The sequence below is a fragment of the Zootoca vivipara genome, chromosome 14, assembly GCF_965207765.1.
Source record: "Zootoca vivipara chromosome 14, rZooViv2.hap1.1, whole genome shotgun sequence".
Classification (NCBI taxonomy): Eukaryota; Metazoa; Chordata; class Lepidosauria; order Squamata; family Lacertidae; genus Zootoca; species Zootoca vivipara.
In genome coordinates, this window is record NC_142597.1 from 25,961,045 (window position 1) to 25,983,990 (window position 22,946).

General features: G+C 44.6%; 1 protein-coding gene across 5 annotated transcripts in view; it reads left to right on the forward strand.

Moving 5' to 3' along the window:
* Window positions 1-22,946, forward strand: part of OPCML (opioid binding protein/cell adhesion molecule like) — a 775,348-nt gene that overhangs the window by 100,482 nt on the left and 651,920 nt on the right. For 2 of the 5 annotated variants that reach the window (XM_088658033.1, XM_088658034.1), the window contains exon 1: window positions 20,009-20,134. The exons of 2 other annotated variants lie outside the window; for them this stretch is intronic. The gene's annotated coding sequence lies outside the window, so the exon portion shown is untranslated. Of the gene's footprint in view, window positions 1-14,481; window positions 14,615-20,008; window positions 20,135-22,946 lie in introns of those variants that run through there. One more of the 5 variants, XM_088658032.1, reaches the window with a different exon arrangement.

Here is a 22,946-nt window from a genome sequence, read left to right on the forward strand (position 1 = left end):
CCTGAATCCCAGGATTGGTTCCCACTCTCGCCCTCCCTCCTTGCAGGCAGTAGTGAAACTGGCAGGCAAAGAACAGGTGTGGAGTTTCAGATGTGGCATGGCTAGACGGCTGCACAGAGTCTGCTGAGATGGTCACAGTAGCCGTGAAGCAATTCGCACACATGGCACACATGGGGGGCATTGGAAGGATCCTGGATTCCTTCACTCAGCATTGCACTTTTATGTAGAGTAAGTATAACAGCAAATCAAATAAACCTTATTCATATCCTGCCAATTAAAGGTGTGTTGAGATAACTGGGACTTCTTCTTTTAAAGGTCTCAGTCAAAAGATGTGACTTCCTGGAAAGATCTGACTTCTGAGTTAATGAGAGCATTGAGTTAATTTGCTCAGGGGCAATTCCCCCCTCCTTCTAAAAGCAGGGTTTGGGGCTAGTTGCAAACAGCAGTGTGATGGAGCATAGCAATTAGCTGCTTGGCAAACACCCCATAGTCATCAGAGGGGAGGAAGGGAAGCAAAGAAATTGAGCTGCCAGGGGAGGATTCCAGCTGTGCTCGGGAAACCCTGACTGTGAACAGGAATCAAATAATGAGAGACGGTTTCCTCTTCCCAGCTCAAGTTTAATTTATAAGTTTATTTAGTGACAGCGAGTGTCACCAAATGACAGAGGCAGCCCTGCAAAGTTTAGTACAAACACAACCATTACTTTTTTGTTAAAGAAGATGCTGCTAGAAGATTCTTACTTGCATTTTATGATACTTCTGGATATGCAAAATTTCTGAAACCAGGAAGGGGAAAAGAATAAGTGCTGGGGGGAAACTGAAATATGGACAATACTTTCAAAAAGTTATTTTTCTACTTTAATAACATAATGGCCTGGTTCACAGAGCATGGTGAGTCACCTCCTCTCTACTCCCTCCAGTAAGGTCAATCTTCTCAGTTACTTTTGAAAAATCATTTTATTTATTCATTTCATAAAAAATTTATACTGCATGTAAAAGAACCTGAAAAAGGTTCCACCATGAGTTTTACAAGGGGTCTGTACAATTAAATGTTAATTCTGAGAAACCTGGACTGCTTAATAGTGCAAGGCATAGAAATCAAAATAACACAAAGCCACCTGGATTTATTGGTATTGTTTCACTTCTCTCACCAACATTTGTGGCTGTACCCTGCGCCCCTTCAATAGAACTAGTATTACCAGGCTTCCTCAACCTCAGCCCTCCAGATGTTTTTGGCCTACAATTCCCATGATCCCTGGCCAGCAGGACCAGTGGTCAGGGATGATGGGAATTGTAGTCTCAAAACATCTGGAGGGCCAAGGTTGAGGAAGCCTGAACGATACCATAATCACATTTCATGGGACTGGAATTTTGAACATTTCCTGGGCTAGAATCCTAGGTGAGCACCCACAGCTAATCCCCGTTAGTCTCCTGAACCTATGAGCTGAAGATCGCTAGATCTTGGTATCGATGAAATGCTTCTGAATGTATCTGCAAAGTGATGAGCATTAAAATACAAATCCATGCCACAGAAGTCCAGGCATCGGAGATGATTTGCATTATAGAAGCTTAAAAGGTTTGCCATTTGACCTGCTGCATTAATGGTTTCCTTTGGTACTGGAGATGCCAAGCTAAAATCAGGATGTGAAGTGAACTTTTGGATGCTGGTCATATGATTACATCTGATTCTCATCTGAATCCTGTACTTGAAAAGTGCTTTTCAGTAGCACCTTAGAGACCAACTAAGTTTGTTATTGGTATGCGCTTTCGTGTGCATGCACACTTCTTCAGATTCTGAAGAACTATGGAAGGCATCACATTGAGCCACATGAAATGGAAGTCCATCAACCTCACCATCTGAAGAAGTGTGCATGCACACGAAAGCTCATACCAATAACAAACTTAGTTGGCCTCTAAGGTGCTACTGGAAGGAATTTTTTTTTATTTTGTTTCGACTACAGCACACCAACATGGCTACCTACCTGTAACTTGAAAGTGCTAACATTTCATCACCCAGATTCAACTAGAAAGCAAAATCTTTTTTGTTTTAATTTTTTAAATTTCCTGTTACAGTAAATCACGGGAGGGTGTCCTTAGATTTCAGCCTCACCAATGAATGTTTATCCTGACTGCTTAACATCGCTCCAAGTATGAACCGAACTAAAGTACTGTATTAGTTCAGAGTTTCCCAAACTTGATTCCCCCGCTGTTGTTGCACTACAACTTCCATCATCCTTAGCTAGCAGCACCAGTGGTCAGGGATGGTGAGAACTGTATTCCAAAAACAGAGTTATGGAAACTCTGCATTAGTTGGTTGATTTAACAATTAAGAAATATAGCCCTAATTTGAATGTTAGGGTTTCAAATATAGCCTTCTATTAAAACTGGCCTGGATTAGGGAAAGGTAGGACTGCAACATGTTCAATGATACACACTCTTCTGTAATCTGTACCTGAATGAGTACAATTGACCTTCCACTTCTAAAAGTGCATGAGCACAAGCTGCTATTGACCTACCTTGCTTTCACCCTGGACACTGTGTAGGCCCACTGTTTGGGGGAGTCCTCCGGGACTCAGCATGGTCTAGGTAAGGAGGCTCAAGTGGGGTCTGTGGTCAGCACTACTTCTTATAAACTTTGGATTCATGAAGAGAACTCAGATACTGCCCTCAGTAACAAATACTGTACTTTGCTTATGTCAAAGATAGATTACAGCAGCGTGCACTATGTGGGTCTGCCCTTAAAATCTGGGAATTTCAATGGGTGCAGAGTGTGGCAGCTAGAACGGCTGTGGGACTCAGGTGTTTGGACCATATTATCAATTCTGTGCCATTTCTCTACAGGGCCAGTTTAAGGTGCTGGTTTCAGAGGTGACTGGTTTTCCACAAGGACTGGTAGGGCAGTAGGCTGGAGGACCAACAATAGGGGGAGACAAAGCCAATGACAGGCAGCACTAACTTATCCTGGTTTTCGCCCCCTCCCCCTCCCTGTTGAGTTACATGTGGGGCAATGCTGACACTAACGAGGAGGAAGCCAGTGGTCAGTACTACCCCCTGGACTGGATGCAAGAAGTAAAGTATAGTACAGCTTATTATACCGTTAAAAATCAGCGTACCCTATTTAATTCAACAAGCACTAGTATGGATAAAATACAGTAAAATAAAATAGTGAGAATGTAAGGATGCAAGAAAGAAGGCAGGAAATTGGGGGGCTGGCTGAAGGCAGACTGAGGTTGGTCATGCCCTGCCCCATTTGCCCTGTTGCACCAGCCTCCACTGACTGGTATTAACCTTCAAACCTTAAAGAGTTTGGGACTAGATACCCAGCCTTCTTGGTGTACAGCCCTGTGGTGCTAGGATTAGAAGATGGCCAAAGGCATCCAAAGAGTTTGCAGCCCATTTTTATTCTCCTCTCCTTCTCATATTATTTCTCTTGAAAGCACCAGCAGAGAAAGCAAATTTCTCTTTCAGCTCTAGAAGAAGTGTGTGGCCTTCACTGCTTCTTCAGTAGCAGCAGGTTGTTTGGAGAGTGCCAGCTATCTGTCATCTTGCTGCATGCACAAAAAATGCCATTTGGGTTGCTAGGGTATTTCACTTAGTTATCTATCCCTCAGGAAGTACTTTTTGTTCTGCAAGCACATGTCATGCATCCTCAGCCCACAGTTGGGACTGGAGAGTGCTCATATTCCAACTTTCAAGGGATAGAACTACAGTGGACTGGCACGACACTTCAGGCAGCAATTTCGGCAAAAACCTGTGTGCTAAGCAGGGTCAGCCCTGCTCACCACTTGAACTGAAAAATTGCCAAAGGATATTTATTATGAGAATCAGGGCAGATGATGCACCATGTATGATCTGTTCTAAAGAAGTGTCAATTGAGTGCACCAGCTTGGAGTCAGGAAGGACTGTGCTATTTGTAATGACCTTTCTGAAAAATGAGTCCTCAACCTGTGGCTTTGGCCACTCAAACAGGCAATTTTGCAGCAATTATGCAACCCTGGTCATATTCCACCTCTAGGCATGTTTTGCCTCTTCATTCTCTCTCCAATATGACCACCCTAAAACCCCAGGGCACTTGGGGGGGGGTCATTTCCTTAGGGCTGTATATGATTGGAAGTTTATGAAATCCTGTGCAAGTGCAAGAAAAAGCTCATACAAACCTGATTTGATTTTGAGCATGGAAGTAAACATCTGCAGTGTTTATTTAATTTTTTAAGAGCAAAGTTCTTATTATAATGCCAGTGGAAAAATGTTGTCAGTAGGGATGAACAGGTTCAGCCATTTGCTTCCTTTACTGTTTCATGTCTTTGCTATCCTGAAACTCCAGTTTAATGAACTGGGAGAAGTTATAAAGGTAATTCTGGAATCAGATCCTGCACAGTCTGCTACAATTTTCAGATAATTCTGCTTTGTCTCCCCCCCCCCCTCTGTGCTTTACCAGGGCTCATGCGCAAATTGATGCAACTGTGGAATGATGCCATCTTGATGAGACCGTACATATGATTACATTAATATTCATTTTTGTGCAGTGTTTGACTGATGTGCACATGTGACCTCTGTGTATTAGAAACATACCACACACAAAAAATCTTACTACGATTGCATGTACAAGGCCACAGCAGCATTGCTTTTCTGTACTAGGTTTTCTTTCCTTTTCTCAATACATCAGTAATTTAATGAGGACAAGGATTCTTAATGAACCAATTCTGCTTTGAAAACAAGACCATTTAGTTCAGCGTTCCAAACTCCAGGAACAAACTGGATGTGGATAATTTCAGGGACATCCCTACCGTTCCCATCAGTATTATCTTTACCACCACTACTACTTTGTAATCACAGTCCCGAAGCATTGATGATATCAATTCCGAAATTGATCTTTTCAATAATCTCCCAATTTGATTGGGTCCAGAAAATTTTAATCATTTATTCTTTTTCTCTTGCCTGGCTGTAAATCTTAATCTTTATGGGAGTTCACTCTTTCCAGTAAGCAAAATGATATGTGCAGAAGGGGAAGGTTAAATTAGGGCTGCCAGGATTACCGGGATTTCAAAGGAGGAACTGACATCTGGAGGGAATTTCCAGTGCTTTCTCCTGCATCTTAGGCGTCAATCGAAAAATCTCATGGGTGGTGGTGGTGTCTTCAAAAAAACTTTTAGGAAAGCTCAACAATTTCGGTGGTTTCCTTTAAGAAAACAAAACTCAAGAAATTTGGGGTCTTCCTAAAAAAAAAAAGCTCAGTAACTTTTGGGGTGGCTTGGTTTTTACTTTTTGAAATATGACAACCCTGATTAAATAGATGTATTTTTGCCTTCCCCCCCCCCTTTCACATCCTCCATTTCTTATGTTTTTTCCTTACTTCCCTCCTTTTTATTGGGTTTAAGCCACAGGGGTGCCCAAACTTTTTTCAAAGAGGGCCAGATATGATGAAGTGAACATGCATGAGGGCCAACCTTTTTTTCTGATTTACCCCAAAGTTGTTGAGCTTTTTTTTAGGATTTAAGTTGTTGAGCTTTTTAAATGATTTTACCCCAATAAATAAACTGCCATGGGGATTAGGCCCCCCAAAACGGACTTTGGACATGCCTGGAAGTTGCAAGCTATGCAAAATGAGAGTTGGTGTTGAGTTACCTTTGCTGATAGAATCTGCACATAAAAACTCTGTGTGTGTCAACTTGACTTTTATTAAATAAACCATTGTTCAAAAAGAAATAGAGAAAGGAATATCTCTGGTGTGAAAGTAGGGGCACTGGGAGAGAGAGAAAGAGAGAGAGAGAGAGAGAGAGAGAGAGAGAGAGAGAGAGAGAGAGAGAGAGAGAGGAGTCTGCGGTCGTTGAGGTAGGACTTCTGTCTAGCTCTTTGCTCCTACCAAACACTTAACAGAAACAGAACAAATTGTTCCATTTTTTTGTTCTCTCTCTCAGAGTAAATGAAAGCCACCCCCCCTACTCCATTATTCATTCAGTTTTTCACTCGGCATGTAACAATCAATAGAAGCTCAGATAAGTGGTTGAAAAGATTACATTCTCCCTATATTCTATGCTAAGCTCTCTTATTTTGATATCTTTACTGAGTTTTGCAACATGTCAAAAACCAGACGAAGCTAGCGATTCAAGGAACTTCTGGGCCTCTTTGAAACAAAGTTCTCTGCCAGCCACCTTGCACTCATAATACCCCTCTGTCGCAGCCAGCCATCTCTCCCACCTCAAATGTGTTGGCTTGTCTGCTGCCTCCTCCCACCATATTTTCATTGTGACATTCTAATTGTTTTGAACCATGACCACAGAGCATTATGCACGGGATTGGCATTGTAATATTCTGGCTGTGCACTTCCCCGCTTTTATACCATAGTTGTGTTTGCAGGCAGCTTTCTGGGGTGCGGTTATGGAGTGAGCAGCTGAGAAACTGTGGGAAGACTCAAATGGCACTTAAATTATATTTTGCTCTTTGATTTGCAAAGACATTTAGTTCAGTGGAACAGAATTGGAATGCAATTTCACTTGGCAGAGTTGAGGAGGCCGCTGCCTCAAGTACAATGGCATGTCTGTGGACAAAAATAATGCAAGTGAACAAAAAACAAAAAACCCCAGCAGGATTAGGTATGCTAAGAAATTATTAAATGGGGTAGATTGTAGAGCCAAAAAACCCAGCAGGATTAGGTATTCTAGAAAATTATTAAATGGGGTAGATTGTAGAGTCATGTTAATAATAATAATAATAATAATAATAATAATAATAATAATAATAATTTATTATTATTATTATTTATACCCCACCCATCTGGCTGAGTCTCCCCAGCCACTCTGGGCAGCTCCCAATTGAATTTTGAAACAACACAGCATTAAATATTAAAAGCTTCCCTAAACAGGGCTGCCTTCAGATGTCTTTTAAAATTAGGGTAGCTGCTTATTTCCTTGACATCTGATGGAAGGGCGTTCCACAGGGCGGGTGCTGCTACCGAGAAGGCCCTCTGTCTGGTTCCCTGTAACCTCACTTCTCGCAATGAGGGAACCACCAGAAGGCCCTCTGCACGGGATCTCAGTGTCCGGGCTGAACGGTGGGGGTGGAGACGCTTCTTCAGGTATACAGGACCAAGGCCGTTTACGGCTTTAAAGGTCAACACCAACACTTTGAATTGTGCTCGGAAACATACTGGGAGCCAGTGTAGATCTCTCAAGACCAGTGTTATGTAGTCCCAGCGGCCACTCCCAGTCACCAGTCTAGCTGCCGCATTCTGGATTAGTTGCAGTTTTCGGGTCACCTTCAAAGGTACCGGCAGGTAGGGTCTCAGCCTGCGTACCAGATGGAGCTGATAGACAGCTGCCCTGGACACAGAATTAACCTGTGCCTCCATGGACAGCTGTGAGTCCAAAATGACTCCCAGGCTGTGCACCTGGTCCTTCAGGGGCACAGTTACCCATTCAGGACCAGAGAGTCCTCCACACCTGCCTGCCTCCTGTCCCCCACAAACAGTACTTCTGTCTTGTCAGGATTCAACCTCAATCCGTTAACTGCCATCCATCCTCCAACCTCCTCCAGGCACTCACACAGGACCTTCACCGCCTTCACTGGTAGAGCTGGGTATCATCCGCATACTGATGAACACCCAGCCCAAATCCCCTGATGATCTCTCCCAGCGGCTGCATGTAGATGTTAAAAAGCATGGGGGAGAGGACAGAACCCTGAGGCACCCCACAAGTGAGAGCCCAGGGGTCCGAACACTCATCCCCCACCACCACTTTCTGAACACGGCCCAGGAGGAAGGAGTTTGTCTGAGGAATGTGTGGAACATATCTCTTCTCCACCCCACCCATATTTCAACCTTCTCATATGCTGGCACCTCATGTCTGAGACATTCATCTGCAAAAGAGAATGTCATAAATTGGATGAGGGTTGTTGCTGCACCTCGTATATACATATTGCATTACCTACAATTGGGTTCTTGCTACCCTCTTTGTTTTTATAAGACATTAGCAGCAGAGAGCAGAGCTGCTCTTGTGCATTGCAAGCTTAATTTCACAGGTGTGACTCACACTCAAAAGCATAATTAATTAATTAATTAATTAGTATACCCAGGTGGCTTCTAAATGGTTTACAAAAAAAAAAACAACCCAAAACAAAAAAATCAATTGCATAGCTTTATTAAAATATACACCAAAATAAAAAATACACAACTAAAATATACTATAATACGATGCCATGATAACATAAAAAAATTATAAATGGTCATGGTTGAAATATGCAACAATAACAATCCTCATTAAACCAACACAGCATTTAAAACACGAGACTTGGGTCAATAGGTGAAGAGAGTGCATGTGTAAATAGGTGCATCTTCAAGAGCAAACAGGAATGCCAATGCAGATGAGGCCTCTTGTATTTCAGCTGGAAGTGCATTCCACAAAACCAACATCACCAGCGCCACCGCAAAGGAAAACAACCCGCTGTACAAATTGATGCAGTTTTCTACCACTGTGCATTGCTTGTGTGACTAACTATATTGCACAAAATTCTATTTCATGCAATGCAGTAAATGGAACATTCTGCCTCAGGATGTGCGGTGGCCATTCAAGTGAATGGCTAATCATTTAGGGAAAGTGATGGGGAACATTTTTCCTCTGAAAAGCTAGTGACCCACAGGAAAAGCATACCCTCCAAGTCTCCCGGTTTTCCAGGGACAGTCACAGAATCACAAAGTAATCTCAGCTTCTGATTTGATCCCAGAACATCCCACCAGTGCCACTGTTGCTGAGCTCCGGGAGACTCCACCCCACTTCTTGTCTGACATTGCATGTCTTATTGGTTTGCCTTTGTTCAGGGTAATGACTCTGGCATTACCTGTTTTGTTCTTTGATGGCACCTCACTCAGCCAATCTCCCAAGGAATCATAGAACTGTATAGTTGGAAGGTACCCCAAGGGCCATCTTAGTCCAGTCCCCTACAGTGCAGGAATCTCAGCTATAGCATCCATGACAGAGGACCATCCAACCTTTGCTTTAAAGCCGCCAAGGAAGGAGAGTCCACAACATCCCAAGAGAGTCCATTCTACCATTGGACAGCTCTTACCATCTGAAAGTTCTTCCTGATGTTTAGTTGGAATCTGCTTTCTTGTAACTTGAATTCATTGGTTCGGGTCCTAGCCTCCAGAGCAGGAGAAAACAAGTTTGCTCCATCTTCCATGTTACAGCACTTTGAAGGTGGCTATCATAGTATCTCTAAGTCTTCTCTTTTCTAGGCAAAGCACACCCAACTCCCTCAACCATTCCTCATAAGGCTTGATTTTGAGACCCATGATCATCTTGGTTGCCCTCCTCTGCTCATGTTCCCCACATTTTATGTCCTTAGCACCTGGTATTTGGAGACAGGGAGGCTTGCAATTCTGTGGATTTTAATAGAAACTGACCCGATCCATACCTCCTATACTAATAGGACATAATTATCCTTTGAATTTCACACTTCTTTGAAATGTGTTGTATAGTTCTGTGCTCAAAGAAGTGTACCAAAATACACTACCAAGATATGTTTTCAAATGTGTATTTTAAGATAGGATATGTTTAGAAATGCATATACCATGCATTGGAAATAAACAGCCAGCTGGCCAGCTGAGGATCAGCAGGGGTCTTAACTTGGCCTGGGAGGCTGTTTTCCCCAAGCTAGGCCCACCTGTCCCATAGCTGGCATCAGAGAGCCAGTGTGGTGCAGTGCTTAGGACCTAGAAGACCCAGGTTCAAATCCCCACTTGGCCATGGAGCTCACTAAGTGACCTTGTGCCAGTCACTGCCTTTCAGCTGAACCTACCTCACAGGGTTGTTCTGAGGATAAAATGAGGAGGAAGAGAACTATGTATACCACCTTGAACTCCCTGGAGGAAATGTGAGATACAAATGAAATGAAAAATAAAAATAAATAAGCCTAGTGTGGATTAGGTAAGGACATGGCTGCTGGAAGCTTTAAAGTGTGTGTCATATTTTTTTCTCTCTTGGTAAATGAGGTTAACATACAGCACCTTTCAAATTGGGTCCCAAATTGCAAGCCTGGCTGGGATGCAGTGCAGCTGGGAATGCCCTGTCAGGCACTGCCAAATGCCACTTATTCTGCGTACATTTCTGCAAGCAATTCCTGTGCCTCTTGTGGAGGGAGGGGCCCCTCACACATTTAATTTACAGCACCACCAAGTGGGTGTGTCTCCATTCAGCCTGCAGCCTATACATTATAGAGCCACGTCTGATCCTTCTGGGTAATGCTTTGAAAATACTTATAACTCATTTCCTATAAGTGCCTTAATCTACTGAGTAAATATTACTCCTTTTGTGCTCTAATCTCCAAACTGGCGTATATCTCCTCTTCTTGGTGGTTTTCCTTTGTGTTGATTTATGTTTAATAGACTGTCATTAAGCCTCCGTGTGGTTCTTCCCTTCCCCCTTTTCCCTAAGTGCACTATTTGTTTTGTTAGGCTAGCTTCCCCCCTCCTTTAAAGTCACATTTCTATTGTGCTGAATTCAAATGCATTTGCATACATCCACTAATACTGCATCTCTCCCCCCCCCCTTCATTCCTTTGGTGCTGCTGAGAGTAGATAGGCTCATGTGTTTTCTTGCCCTGGCAGCTGAAGTTGCTGATCTTCTCCATACAGATGAGGTTCATTTGTTGCATCCTTTCCATGCATTCTATCAGCTTGAGCTAAAGTTGCCACCTAAGTGGTGGGTGGGGGGGAGAGAGAGAGAAATTCAGTTCAGTTTAGAGGTGAAACTACCTAATTCTCACTCTCCGTAAGAGTACGTGATCTGGAAAAGCTGTCCTTCAAAATTCACACTTGTCTGAATTTTGCAATTATTCCTCCAGCCATGTAAAGTGTGCAAAAATGCACATACCGGTACTAGGGTAAAGTGTCCATAAGAATGCACATATTAGTAAAAAAAAAATAGTGTGCAAAAAAGCATTATATTAAGGGAAACTGCTTTGCAAAATTAGGCAAAATTATATGCAATTGTATGAGAAATTCACAACTAAGATGCATATGAATTTCTATGTAGCCTTTGGGAAAAATCTGAAGCTGACGTGGAAATGTGGAGCACTAATCTATATATTCGCCGCCTATTTTTGTGGTGATGCTGGTGTCTGTCAGATGTTTTTAAGCTCAACTAAGATTGCTGCTTCATATGATTTTTATTTTTTTATTTTTTAAAGAATTGTGGGGTTGGAAGGGACCCTAGGTGTCATCTATTCCAACCCCCTGCAATGCCATGAGCGATAGCCATCCAACCTCCATTTAAAAGCCTCCAATGAAGGAGAGAATGCACCACCTTCTGAGAGAATCCATTGCATTGTTGAACAGCTCTTCCTCATGTTCAGGCCACCTTTCAAATAGTCACTGGTAGCCATTTCTTCATCCAACATTCCCCCCTCCCAGCCCCCATTGTAGCCATTCAAGCTAGCCTTCATCCCCATATCCTATGTCTCATTTCTGAGTTGCTGTTGAAAGCAGCCTTGTATGTATGTGCAGTGATGGAAACTCTTGCATTGTAAGTGATCACTTGTCAGGAGTGAGGCATTTTGACAGCCTGTGGGGGGGGGGGGAGACTTTCCTGCCGATACGGCTGGCATTGTCGGCGCGCTTGTCCGTCTGTGGGTGGAAAGCGTACTCTGCTCCTGGTGGTTAGCCTCTTCCCTGCCTCCCATGACCTTGCATTCCATTTAATCCTTGCCTCTTTCTCTCTCTTTTTCTGATTAAGAAAAGCTGTTCCCTCAGCCTTTTTGCAGTCAGATAATGGGCAGGAGAGGTGGAACGAGTGGGATATAATCTGTGAATAATCTATCCGCTGATTGACAAACACAATGAATAATTTATTTGCTGTGTATTACTCAAATGTAGATAAAGCCAGGGAAGTAATGAAGAAAAGAGGCAAAGAGACATCCTGAATAATGAGCCACTTTTATCATGGGAGCACACTGGGGAGCCACTGAGGTGCCATGAGCAACATTGGGTTTGGAAGTGGGTAGTCCAATTTAACTAGGCAGAGTCCCTGTTATTTTGGCCCTTCTGCTCTGCTTTTAACAGTAGTCCAGTAGTGTCTGGTGGTCGCTGGGAGTGGTAGGGCTGGAGTCTGGGAGTGGTAGGGCTGGAGTTAGGGAGCCAAACAGCAGGAGGAGCCAGAGTCAATGACCAGACATCTCTGCTGAGATTTACAAGGCCAAAACTGTCTTGGTTTCTCTGTAAACTAAGACTTGTGAGGAACTGTTGAGTGAGTTAGGTATGTTTAACCTGGAATAGAGGAGGTGGAGAGGGGACATGGTAGCCATCTTCAGATATCTAAAGGGCTGTCAGTGGGACAGTGGAGCAAGCTTTTTTCCTTGTGCTCCAGATGGTAGGACCTGGACAAATGACTTCAAGTTGCAAGGAGGAAATTCTGACTAAACATTAGGAAGAACTTTCAGACAGAGCTGTTTGACAGTGTAACAGCTAGTGGTGGAGGTTTTTCAACATCCAATTGAGATTTTTAAAGCAGAGGTTGGTTGGATAGCCATCTGTCACGGCTGCTTTAGTTGTGATTCTCTGTTGGAGGGGGTTGGACTAGATGGCCATTGAGCGTCCATTGTAACTCTACAATTCTATGAACACTGAGACTATTGAGGAGGATCCTGACACCCTACAGCTGTACCTAGAGCTTTACCCATGAGCTATGGCACTTCCATTAGACAAAGAAGCTGCCTTATACTGAGTCAGACCATTGAGTCCCTCCAGCTCAGCAATATCTATACTGACAGGCAGAAGCTTCTCAGTGTTTCAGAAAAGGCTATCTCTGGGCCCGACCTGGAGATTCTGGGGATTGAACCTGTGCTTTTATGCATGGGAGGCAAATACTCTACCACTGAGCTACTGCTTTGTCCCTAAGGAGAAAGACCCTGCTGCAGGCCTGTGCTTAGAGTCCTATCTGGGAGCTCTATATAGACCTGTTATGTTACCAGCACCTGTGTGCATCCTGAATGAGTAATCAAGATTCAGCAGGCAACATACCAGCCTTGCCCAGGTAATAAGCATTGTTGAATGTGCCTGAGTTGCATTTATTCTGTAAGGACAATCAGATCCATTGTGGAACTGATCATTAAACCCCCTAAGTTTGGAGGAAGGGCGTAAAACATTTTATTTAGTGTACTAAACATCCTTCTTCTGAAGCCAGTGGCGGGTGGGGCATTGCAGAGTGAGTGAACATCATCCAGCAATCCAGCAACGAGAAAGGCAGGCAGGGAGCTTAGGCAGAGGGAACAGTGGTGTGCGAATCCGGGTGTTACAATTCCTCAAGAATGTGCCAATGTTTCATGTGTGAAATATGGGAGAGTATAGACCATCTCCTGCCCCCGCCCCCACCCCTTAGAGTGGCAGCTGAAAATCCTGCTGCCAAAACATTTGCAGCAAACCATTCAAGGTTTTCAGACCTTGCTGTCAAAATTGCCGGGAAGTCTTGCCCAGGAAAAGAAACACACACACACACACACAGAGAGAGAGAGAGAGTCACTTGTGATTTGACAGTCTCTGGGTACATTTTGGGCTACTTCACTGAATGTGTCAAGCAGGCAATCCATGCACAATCCATAAATGTCTTATTTAGTGCAACCAGAGGTGGGGTAGAGCGGGGGGGGGGATGAGCCATGGGAACAGAAGCTGGAGAAGAAGGCACTGCAAAAAAGAAAAAAGATGTAAATAATTGAAAGGTTTCAGCAGTCACCTCTGAGTTCGGGCATCCTCCAGGGATCTCCCCTGGCCTGCTGCTGGTGCCTTGCTGTGAAACCTAAGCAACTGTTCAATACCTGGAGTGAGAGGCTGTGTAAGTCAGGTTCAGGAAGAGGGTCAGATCGAAGAGCTGGAGAGGCAGCGCAGTGCTCTTGCTGTGCTTCCACAAATATATCGGCTTTGAAGACAGGAATCGGTACTTGCCTTGTTCCCCCCCTTATTTTAGTAGGTTCAAAGAGGACTTTGTATTCTTTGAGGGAAACCATGAGTATTAAAATGGAATAAGTGTGTAAATATTTCCTGGTTCCTCACCCTGTGTGTAGCTCAGACCCTCTAAGTGTCCCTATTTTCCAGGGATAGTCCTGGATATACAGAAGCCATCCTGGTTTATGATTTGTTCCGGAATGTCCACTTTTCCTTAGGATGCCCCTCTTTTCAGCAGAGAAATGTTTTGGGGGGGTATGGTAGCTGTGGGCTTTTTATATATATCTGAAGGCTATATATCTGTCTAGCTAATGAATGTATAGCAGTGTTGGAATTTAAATGCCCATCCCTTCCTTCTCCAAAGGCAAAACTTTTACTTCTTTCACCATGCCACTATGAGTAGAACACCTAGGGAGGAAATTAAACAGATGCATGGAAACTGGCATATCTAGTTGCAACTGAACATATGGTGCCCGTCTCCCGTCAAGCACGCTTTGCCCATTGGCCTGATAGCTTTGGAGAGCTGTCAATGTGCTTGTATCCCTTGGTGTGCCCCTTTCTCCAGATGAGGGATCATCACAGTCGGCCACACAGTGTGGGTGGGATAAGACGACGGAGCCAGAAGGACTTATCTGAACAGTCATCAGTAGTGCAGTTGTGTGAGATCCCTTTCTCTCTTAAAATAAAGTAAGTGCATTTGAATTACATGGAGCTATTTATAAAGCCATATAAATTTCCGAGTTGTCTTTTGCAATGATGAAGCGTATGGAAAAGGAGGGGGGAGACAGAGTGAAGAAGTAAAAGAAGAAGAACACACACTGTACCTTTTAAAACCTTTAAAAGGGCTGCTTTTTTTTGTTACAAGCCATTTTAATTCTTTGTGCAAAGTTTCTTGGGGGAGAAGACTCTTCAGCTGCTTGCTTCTATTTTCAGTGATGGTTGCTTTGGGAAACTGTATACAGGTTCCTCCCCACATACATGGGGGTTACATTCCAGGCCCCTGTGCACGTAAGTGGAATCGCATAAACCGGGGAGCACTCTCTCTAAATATGCTTTAAACGCTCTCTCTGCCTCTCTCTCTTCAATCCATACCAAAAATTCTGTATCCCAAAATATATGCAACTAGAATTGAAGCTCTGGAGCCAACAGGAGGGTGGAGGACATGCGGGGATAGTGGCCGCTGCTGCTGTGCTACCCCACACATCAGCTGCTCAGTGGGGAGGCTGAGTTATGTACAGCACCTGCAGTCTCATTGGGGTTTCCTCTGTCCTCATTGACATCCTTTTTGGGCTCTGAGTAGGGTCTCCTCATGAGCCACAAGGTCTCTCCAGCTCTATCCTGCCATTTCTGGGTATGAATAAAATTATTTAATTACTAGTGTCATTCAGCCCGTTCAGTAAACGGGCGCTAGCCGGGCGGGAACGGAGGGGAAGCCCTGGGACCGCGCAGGCGTCGCCTCCGTCGAGCGCCTGAGGCTCACCGGCCCCTCCTCCGCCTCCTCCCGCTGTCCCGAGTGGCGACGGCCTCCTCCACCTCCCTTCTCCTCCTCACCTGAGGAGAAGGAAGAGGCCTCTGCCGCCGCCTCCCGCAGTGCGCCTCAGGTAAGTGCGCCACCCCTCGCTCTCCCGCCTCGCCGCCCCCGCATCACTCCGCCACAGCTCCCGCTCTCGCCCCACCCGCCGGCGAGCGCCTGAGGCCCACAGGCCCCCCCTCCGCCTCTTCCTGCTGTCCCGAGTGGCAACGGCCTCCTCCACGTCCCTGCTGCGGCGGAGTGACGTGGGGCGGCGAGGCAGGAGAGTGAGGGGCAGTGCGCTTACCTGAGGCGCGCTGCGGGAGGCGGCGGCAGAGGCCTCTTCCTTTTCCTCAGGAGAAGGGAGGTGGAGGAGGCTGTCGCCACTCGGGACAGCGGGAGGAGGCGGAGGAGGGGCCGGTCTCTGCGCTCCAAGTCTCTGCATCCAATCCCTGTGTCTGTGGGGCACATGCGCTGTAGCGCGGACACAGGGACACAGGGACCGGACGCAGAGACACAGGGACTTTATTATATAGGATTTTGCGGTGGCATGCATATACAGTATGCAGTATATACTTTGCAGGGAAATTCCTGGAGTTTTATTGTTTTTTCAAGTCTCCCTGTAGTGCTCTAACACCCTACATGACACCTGCACCTGCTGTGTGTGTATGTGCGCATGTGCGTGAGTGCACATGCGCACATGTGTGCATAAAACTCACCTATCAGCAAAGGAGAGAGGCGAGAGAATTTCTATCCTTGCCGTTTCAAATAAGTCCCCCCGTACACTGATAAGGTTAATTGATTTCCTTTTCCTTCATTAACAAAATCCAATTTTCACCTAATGAGAGAGAGCTTTGGTGTGACATGTTTAAATGGCAAAGTGACAAGTGCTGGGACTAGATAAAAAGGAAAAGAAAATGTGGTGGTGGTGGAAGGGGAGGTAGGGAAAGGCAATCCAAAATCTGCCTGGCTCCCCTTTCTGTGCCGTGTTAAGGATACTGTTCCTTTGGGCAGTATAGAGCAGGGATGGGGAACCCATAGCACTCCAGATGTTGTTGGACTCCAATTCCCATCAGCTCCTGCCATCATGGTCAATGGTTGGAGATAGTGGGGATTGTACCCAGCAACTTTTGGAGGCCTACACATTCCACCCCTGCTGTAGAGCAATGTGGAATGAGGAGCTGGCAATGGGAGCAAATGCCTCAAACCACTTTTGGTTTTCTTTGAACATTCAGAAAAGCCAGTGCAGAGGGCAGAGCAGTGACCTCTAGAACAACCAGAGTCCAGAGATCCATATATAGCCTTGTAGTGAACTTGGGTGAGTCTATGTCTGACAGTGAGTGCATGTGGCTTTTGAGTCAACTCTGCATTTCACCCAAATATATGCATATGAAGTGCTATGGTGATCATTTCCCCCTCCCTTAAAACTGCAATCTTGAGCTGAGAAACTACAGAGAAAGGGTGCCTAACATGTTTCCACCTGTCCTTTCCCTACTGTAAATTGCTTCCTGCCTCATGCCAACTTCCCTTCTCCAAAGGGTACCAGACAAATGTATGAAAGGATGTCTAAATTTCCCACAAGTAGCCTGTGGGAAAAGAAATTTAGCATGGAAGCTCCATGGGGAGAGAATTGGCTATACCCTGCCCCATTGCTCCTCTGTAACTCCCCAAATCTGCTTCTATTTTTAAAATTTAAAAAACTGAAAATAGGTAACTGCAATACAGAAGTTGTGTGTGCATATCTGTTGAAGATTCATTCCCCGTGTCTGCTGTCATGGGATTGTAGTCTATCACATGATGGTATATGTTTTCATTCCACAGTGGGAAGTGACGAAGGCAGGATGTTCTGTTACTATGTTTCCTGAAGTGGGACTATTGTCCTTTGTTCTTTCTCTTTGCTGTCTGATGGTAGAGAGAGAGAGAGGGAGCCATGTTGCAGTGCTCCGTGTGTCTTTATATGTAAATAAAATAGATTAGCCAAATGCTGAGTTGCTGAGGTCTGTTATGCAATTGCGCAAACTCTGTGGAGCCCTGAGTGTGCTGATGTCAGTTGGCATCAGTCGCTGTGATGTTTGGGCTGAAGAAAGCTTTTGAAGCTCCCGAACGATCGACCAGGAGGGAGGGTCTCTGCCAGGGTCCTACTCGTGAGTAGGAGATCCTAACAATATCTATATACAATCATATATATATATATATATATATATATATATATATATATATATAGTAAATAAGAGATATAACAAAACTGTTGAAACAGTCAACACCTGCTGGGCTGTGCCCCATGCTAGCCCCCATTGAAATTAATTAGCTGATCATGCCCATTCACGTAAATTGCCCTACTCTGAGTACGACTGTCATTGGATACAACTTTATTTAACCTTGAAAAGAAGACAGCATCTGTTAATGAAACTAGAGAATGAGAGAATGTGATTTTTGTTAAATTTTTATTCCATATTCTTTTTCAATTATTACATACATCACATATCCATAACATTAATATTACATTCCCTCTTCCCTCCCCTCCTGGGCTTCCCTCAACTTCCACTTCTGATTTATTTTTGTGATTTGATAATGTCTTCAACATGCACATTCCAAAAATTATATCGGAAGGCCATTTTTAAAAAAAATGTTCCAGGGATTTGCAAGGTGGAATTTTAGTTAATAGAGCAGCTTACTAAATTCTGCTATACCACTGAGATATGTTCAAGGTATCTGACCCCACCCCCTCATGCCCTGCCCCCGCTAACAACAGTATGCCCATCAAGGCATTGTAGGATATTGTTTGCTCCTTCAAGAACTCTAAGCCAGTAATTCTGCAGGGACTGGGACATGATGACTACAGATGAGCCTTATACCAGCAAATGACACACTCTGAAAGTCTCCAGCTTAGATAAAACATATGTTAGTTTTGGCCTTATTTGTGTGTCTTTTGCTGAGAATCTCCTCTCTCTCTCTCTCTCTCTCTCTCTCTCTCTCTCTCTCTCTCTCTCTCTCTCTCTCTCTCTCTCTGTGTGTGTGTGTGTGTGTGTAGGAATACATGACCCTGTAAGTAAGTGAGCGAGTCACTTCTCATCGGCATGATCAATCTCTCCACAGTCGAAGGCTCTGAATGAGCTGGATGTGTTTTCCTCTGCTACTGAAGTCAATCACATTCAATTTTGCAGCATGCAGAATAGGCAGCTTCTATCAAGCTGTTGTGCAGCATGAAAATGACTTGACAGAGTCAAATGAATATGACATTTAGGGGGAAGCATTGTGCTGGCTTTTGTTAGTCACCTCTTTCTGCCAAAGTACTACCGTAGCCCTTTGCTTGCCATAGCTCTGCCATTGCTCTTGAACACCAATGGGCAGTTATGCTGTTCTTATTGTTCTTGCTGCTCCTTTCCCCCATCATTGCTGCCACCCACTTGCTTGACAGATGGAGCCAATGAGGAAACAGGCACTGGCCGCTCCTCTCCCTCCATCTCATCACTGCAGTCCTTTGCATGCTCCTCGCTTCTGGGGCAAAGCAAGGAGCAGGTGAGGAAGCAGGTTGCACATTGAAGAGGAGGAGTAGGTTCAGAGAGCCCTAGTGGGGTGTTGGCATTGCCAGATTACCAAATAGGTAGAGTAGGCACTGGCCTATGGGCCCCACACCTTTTAGGGGACCCATGACTTGATCCTGAAATAAAATTACAATCAAGCTTTCTGACTCCAGTGTTTTCCCACTAGAACACATGGCTCCAGATGCGAAGCTTTCTCTGTTTTAGTGTGTTGTGAGTTTCTGTTGACTCCAGATCATAGTAGAATATTTGCAAGCATTAGGAGATAATTTGTGAGAGGGGGGGGAGAGATTCTGACTGCCTAGGGGGTTTAATCTGGTATTGGGTATTGGCCTTTAGCCAGATTCCATTCATACTGAACCTTGACACCATCTACAATGTGGGGATCACAGAAGTTGGGCTCCTTCACAGAGCTGCTGTAAGGATTACTGGGATAATGTATGTAAAGCACTTTGGACTCTCAAAATACACTATATAAATGCTAAGTATTATTATAGACTTTCTTCTGGCTGTAACGGGCAAGTAAAGTGAGAGCTGCTATACATAATTTTATGAAGGAATACATTTTAGCTTTTTGTTTTGCCTCCTCTCTTCCAGCATTCTAACAGGAGATTATGGGACAAACTACTTTCTGATTCAGGGAGACTGTGAATCAAAACTGCCTGCTAAAAGTGAAGGTTCCCGCCAGCCCATCGATTTAGGATCATCTGTAGGTTTTCATGGAACCTTATATTAAACAGTGATAAAACCCCTCCCTTTTAGCAATTGATTCTGATGCACACCCCTTCTGGATTCCTGCCCAACCAAGTGGGATTTAGCTCCTGCTCAGTTTGGCTGTGCATAACTGTTCTCTGCTGGGAACAGGCATGCACAGCCAACACAGGATTTAATCCTGCCCTTGCTCCCATCAGATGGCACCATGATTGACATAAGCTGATGGGTGGGAAGGTGTGGATCCTCTGATGGGCCAAGAATGGCCTTCAGGCTTCAGTTTCCCTGGCCTGACTGTTGAGCCGAGAGAAAATAGATCTGCTTCTTTGTAGTGGAAGGAGGGTATGCACCGAGAGCATCTGCAAAGCAAGCAAGCACCCCTTGTTTGAGGCAACCTAATCTTGTGGAACTGGGAAAAGGCGATGGCTTGAAGTGCAACATGATGTAAGTTAAGATGCTTGTGTAAGAGGCTTCTCTCTCTTCTTTCTTCTCTCTGGACCCCTGGGGCATTGCTGACCTGCTTGCTTTGAACACTGATATTTGCCACAGAAAAATCCTAGCCAAAAGCGTCTCTCCCCATTGATCTCTCAGCTCTGCAAAACGACTGGGGAACTAGTTCTGTTGCTGCTCTTTAACGCTGTACAGAAAAACAAGCCATGACAGCTGACGCCTAAGCTGAGCCTGCCTTTCCCCACATCCCTGCTTCTTGGATTGTCTCCTGGCCTGTCTTGCAGCTTTGAGGCAATGACTTGCTGCCTTATCTGACCCAGAAGGGAGGCCAGCTGTCAGCACACAAACATGGCCTTTGTTTGTTCTTAAATGAAAGCTCAGTTAATTAAAACGAGAGATCGCCTTTCTTTATCTGCAGCCGCTGGCCTGTGCACAGCCATGTGTGCTGGGTCCCGCAGTAAGCTCCAGTGAGCAGGAGGCAGTTGCTTTGACTCAGACTGGATCATGAGGAACTTACTGACTTTCAACCTGTAGGGAACTACATTATTCTATGTCGTGTTTTCGTCCAGAGAACCCCAGGGCACATTCCAAGGGATACTTGTGTATTGTATGGTATCTTGGGACATATTGCATTACACAGCTCACTGGCCAAGCCTGTTGGGCTTCTTAGTCACTCCCTGTGAATTGAGAATGTGCCCAAAGAAACGATGCCCAAAGACATAGCCTGCAAAGGAACACAGGAAGCTGCCTCCTGCTATCTCAGACCATTTGTCCATCTGTCCAGTTATTGTCCATGCTGACCTCTTGGTGGCTCTCCAAGGTCTCTCCTCAATCACCCACTACCTGGTCCTTTGAACTGTAGACTCTGAGTGGGTGGGTCGATCTGAACTACAGGCATTTCCCCCATTTACGTGTGTTCTCCTCGTGAATGAGCATGTATGTGTGGGGCGCCAGGAAATAAATAGAATCATACCAGAAAATGGCAGGAGAGAGATGGAGCGTCCTTGTGGTTTGTGAGAAGACCTTTCCCAGAGTCCGAAGAGGACAACAATAAGGGTGGAAGAAGCTCCAAAGAGACTAGAGGCGCAGCAGGGCTTTGTTTAGGCTGAGCAGCTTCTCCACTGAGCAGCTGACATATGTGGTAGCGCAGCAGCAGTCACCACTTTTCTGTGCATCCTCCAGCCAGCCCCAGAGCTTCAACTCTGGTTGAAGGGAGTTGAGTTGAGAGAGAGCAGGAGAGAGAGAGCTGGAAAGCAGGGAGGAATAGACATTTAGAGGCTTTGTAGAGATTGGTCCCCAATTTACATGATTTCACTTATGTGTGTGGGGCCCCAGAGTGTAACCCCTGAATAAATGGGGGGGGACATCTGTACTGTAGGGATTGTGCTATTTCATACAAAACATGTAATCTGCTACTGAGCTTTGGTTCTTTCTTTCTTTCTTTCTTTCTTTCTTTCTTTCTTTCTTTCTTTCTTTCTTTCTTTCTTTCTTTCTTTCTTTCTGGACTGGCATTGCTGGTGACCAAAGTGGAATCTCAATAATGATATGCATGTGAAATACTTCTGGGAAAATTAAGCTGGTTTACAGAACAAGCATTGGGAGCTCTGAATGTATGAGGCTGCCTTGTACAAAGTTCAGGCCATTGGCCCATTTAGTGCCACTTCTGACTGGTGGAAGCTCTCTCTTAGGCAGCTCTTGGGGCTCATCCACACTTTAGTTCAGCAGCACCTGGAGGGCCAAAGGTTTTCCACTTCCACCTTACTGAAATAAATGCCTCCTAAAGTGTTTGCTTCTATGGCACATTCATTTATCATCTCTGAAAAAGAAATGGAAACCTGCTTCCTGCTTCAAGCAAATGGCTTTAACACATATGCAAATTTAATCAACTAAAACAGAAAATTAATCAACTAACTAGCATTTAGGTTTGCACTGAAGAACCCAACTAGATGCTAAATGTTTTGGGAAGCACTCTCGGGAAAAGCTTACTGGGCTGCAGTAACTGTTGGATCTATACTAATGAGAACACTTTTTATGTAATCGCCTCTCCATACGCTGTAGGAAGGAACATTACAGCCTCCCAGCATCCAAATTTTTTAAAAGTTTAATGTGCCATCTTTGATGAAGGGAGCCACTTTGTCACATTAGCATGGCTGGTGGTAGGCACAGCTAATAAACATGAACTTTTCACCTCCCCCCTTCCTTGCTGGGGGCACAGGCCAGCTGGCATAGCTGCTGGTGCCCTGGGTGGTTGGCACAGAGACACTCTTTCAGACAGAGACAGCCTGTCACTGGTGATATGCCAATCTTGGTGTTTAAGTATCACCTCTGAGACAAATTAAGTGCTCGAAGACCTGTGAAATTGCAGCATTTGCAGACTGTCATCTAGACAGTTGCATTCAGTGGGAGAAAACAAACTCTTCCAGGTCACAAGCAGGCAGGCTTTTGTTGCTGTTAAGATAGCAACTTAACTGCTGGTGTCCGAGTAACAAGCAAACTGTGTTTCTCACCAGCCACATAATTCAAATATTCTGTTGCAGCCCAAACTACACATTATGTGTAATTCTGTTATTGTTTTCCCCAAGGGTGTTTGAAAAACAAACAAACTCATGCAATCACAAAACTACACAAAATGTGTGGTTTAGCACAGTATTTTATTTATTTATTTATTTTTTACCTTGGAGCAAATTTGGAACTCGGTTGAAACATCTGATACATTTCAAACATCTGAGACCATGACAAAATGACTTGCTCCTGTTTCCAGCTATCATTGACTTCCAATCCGCCAAAATAAGTTTTAAACACTGTT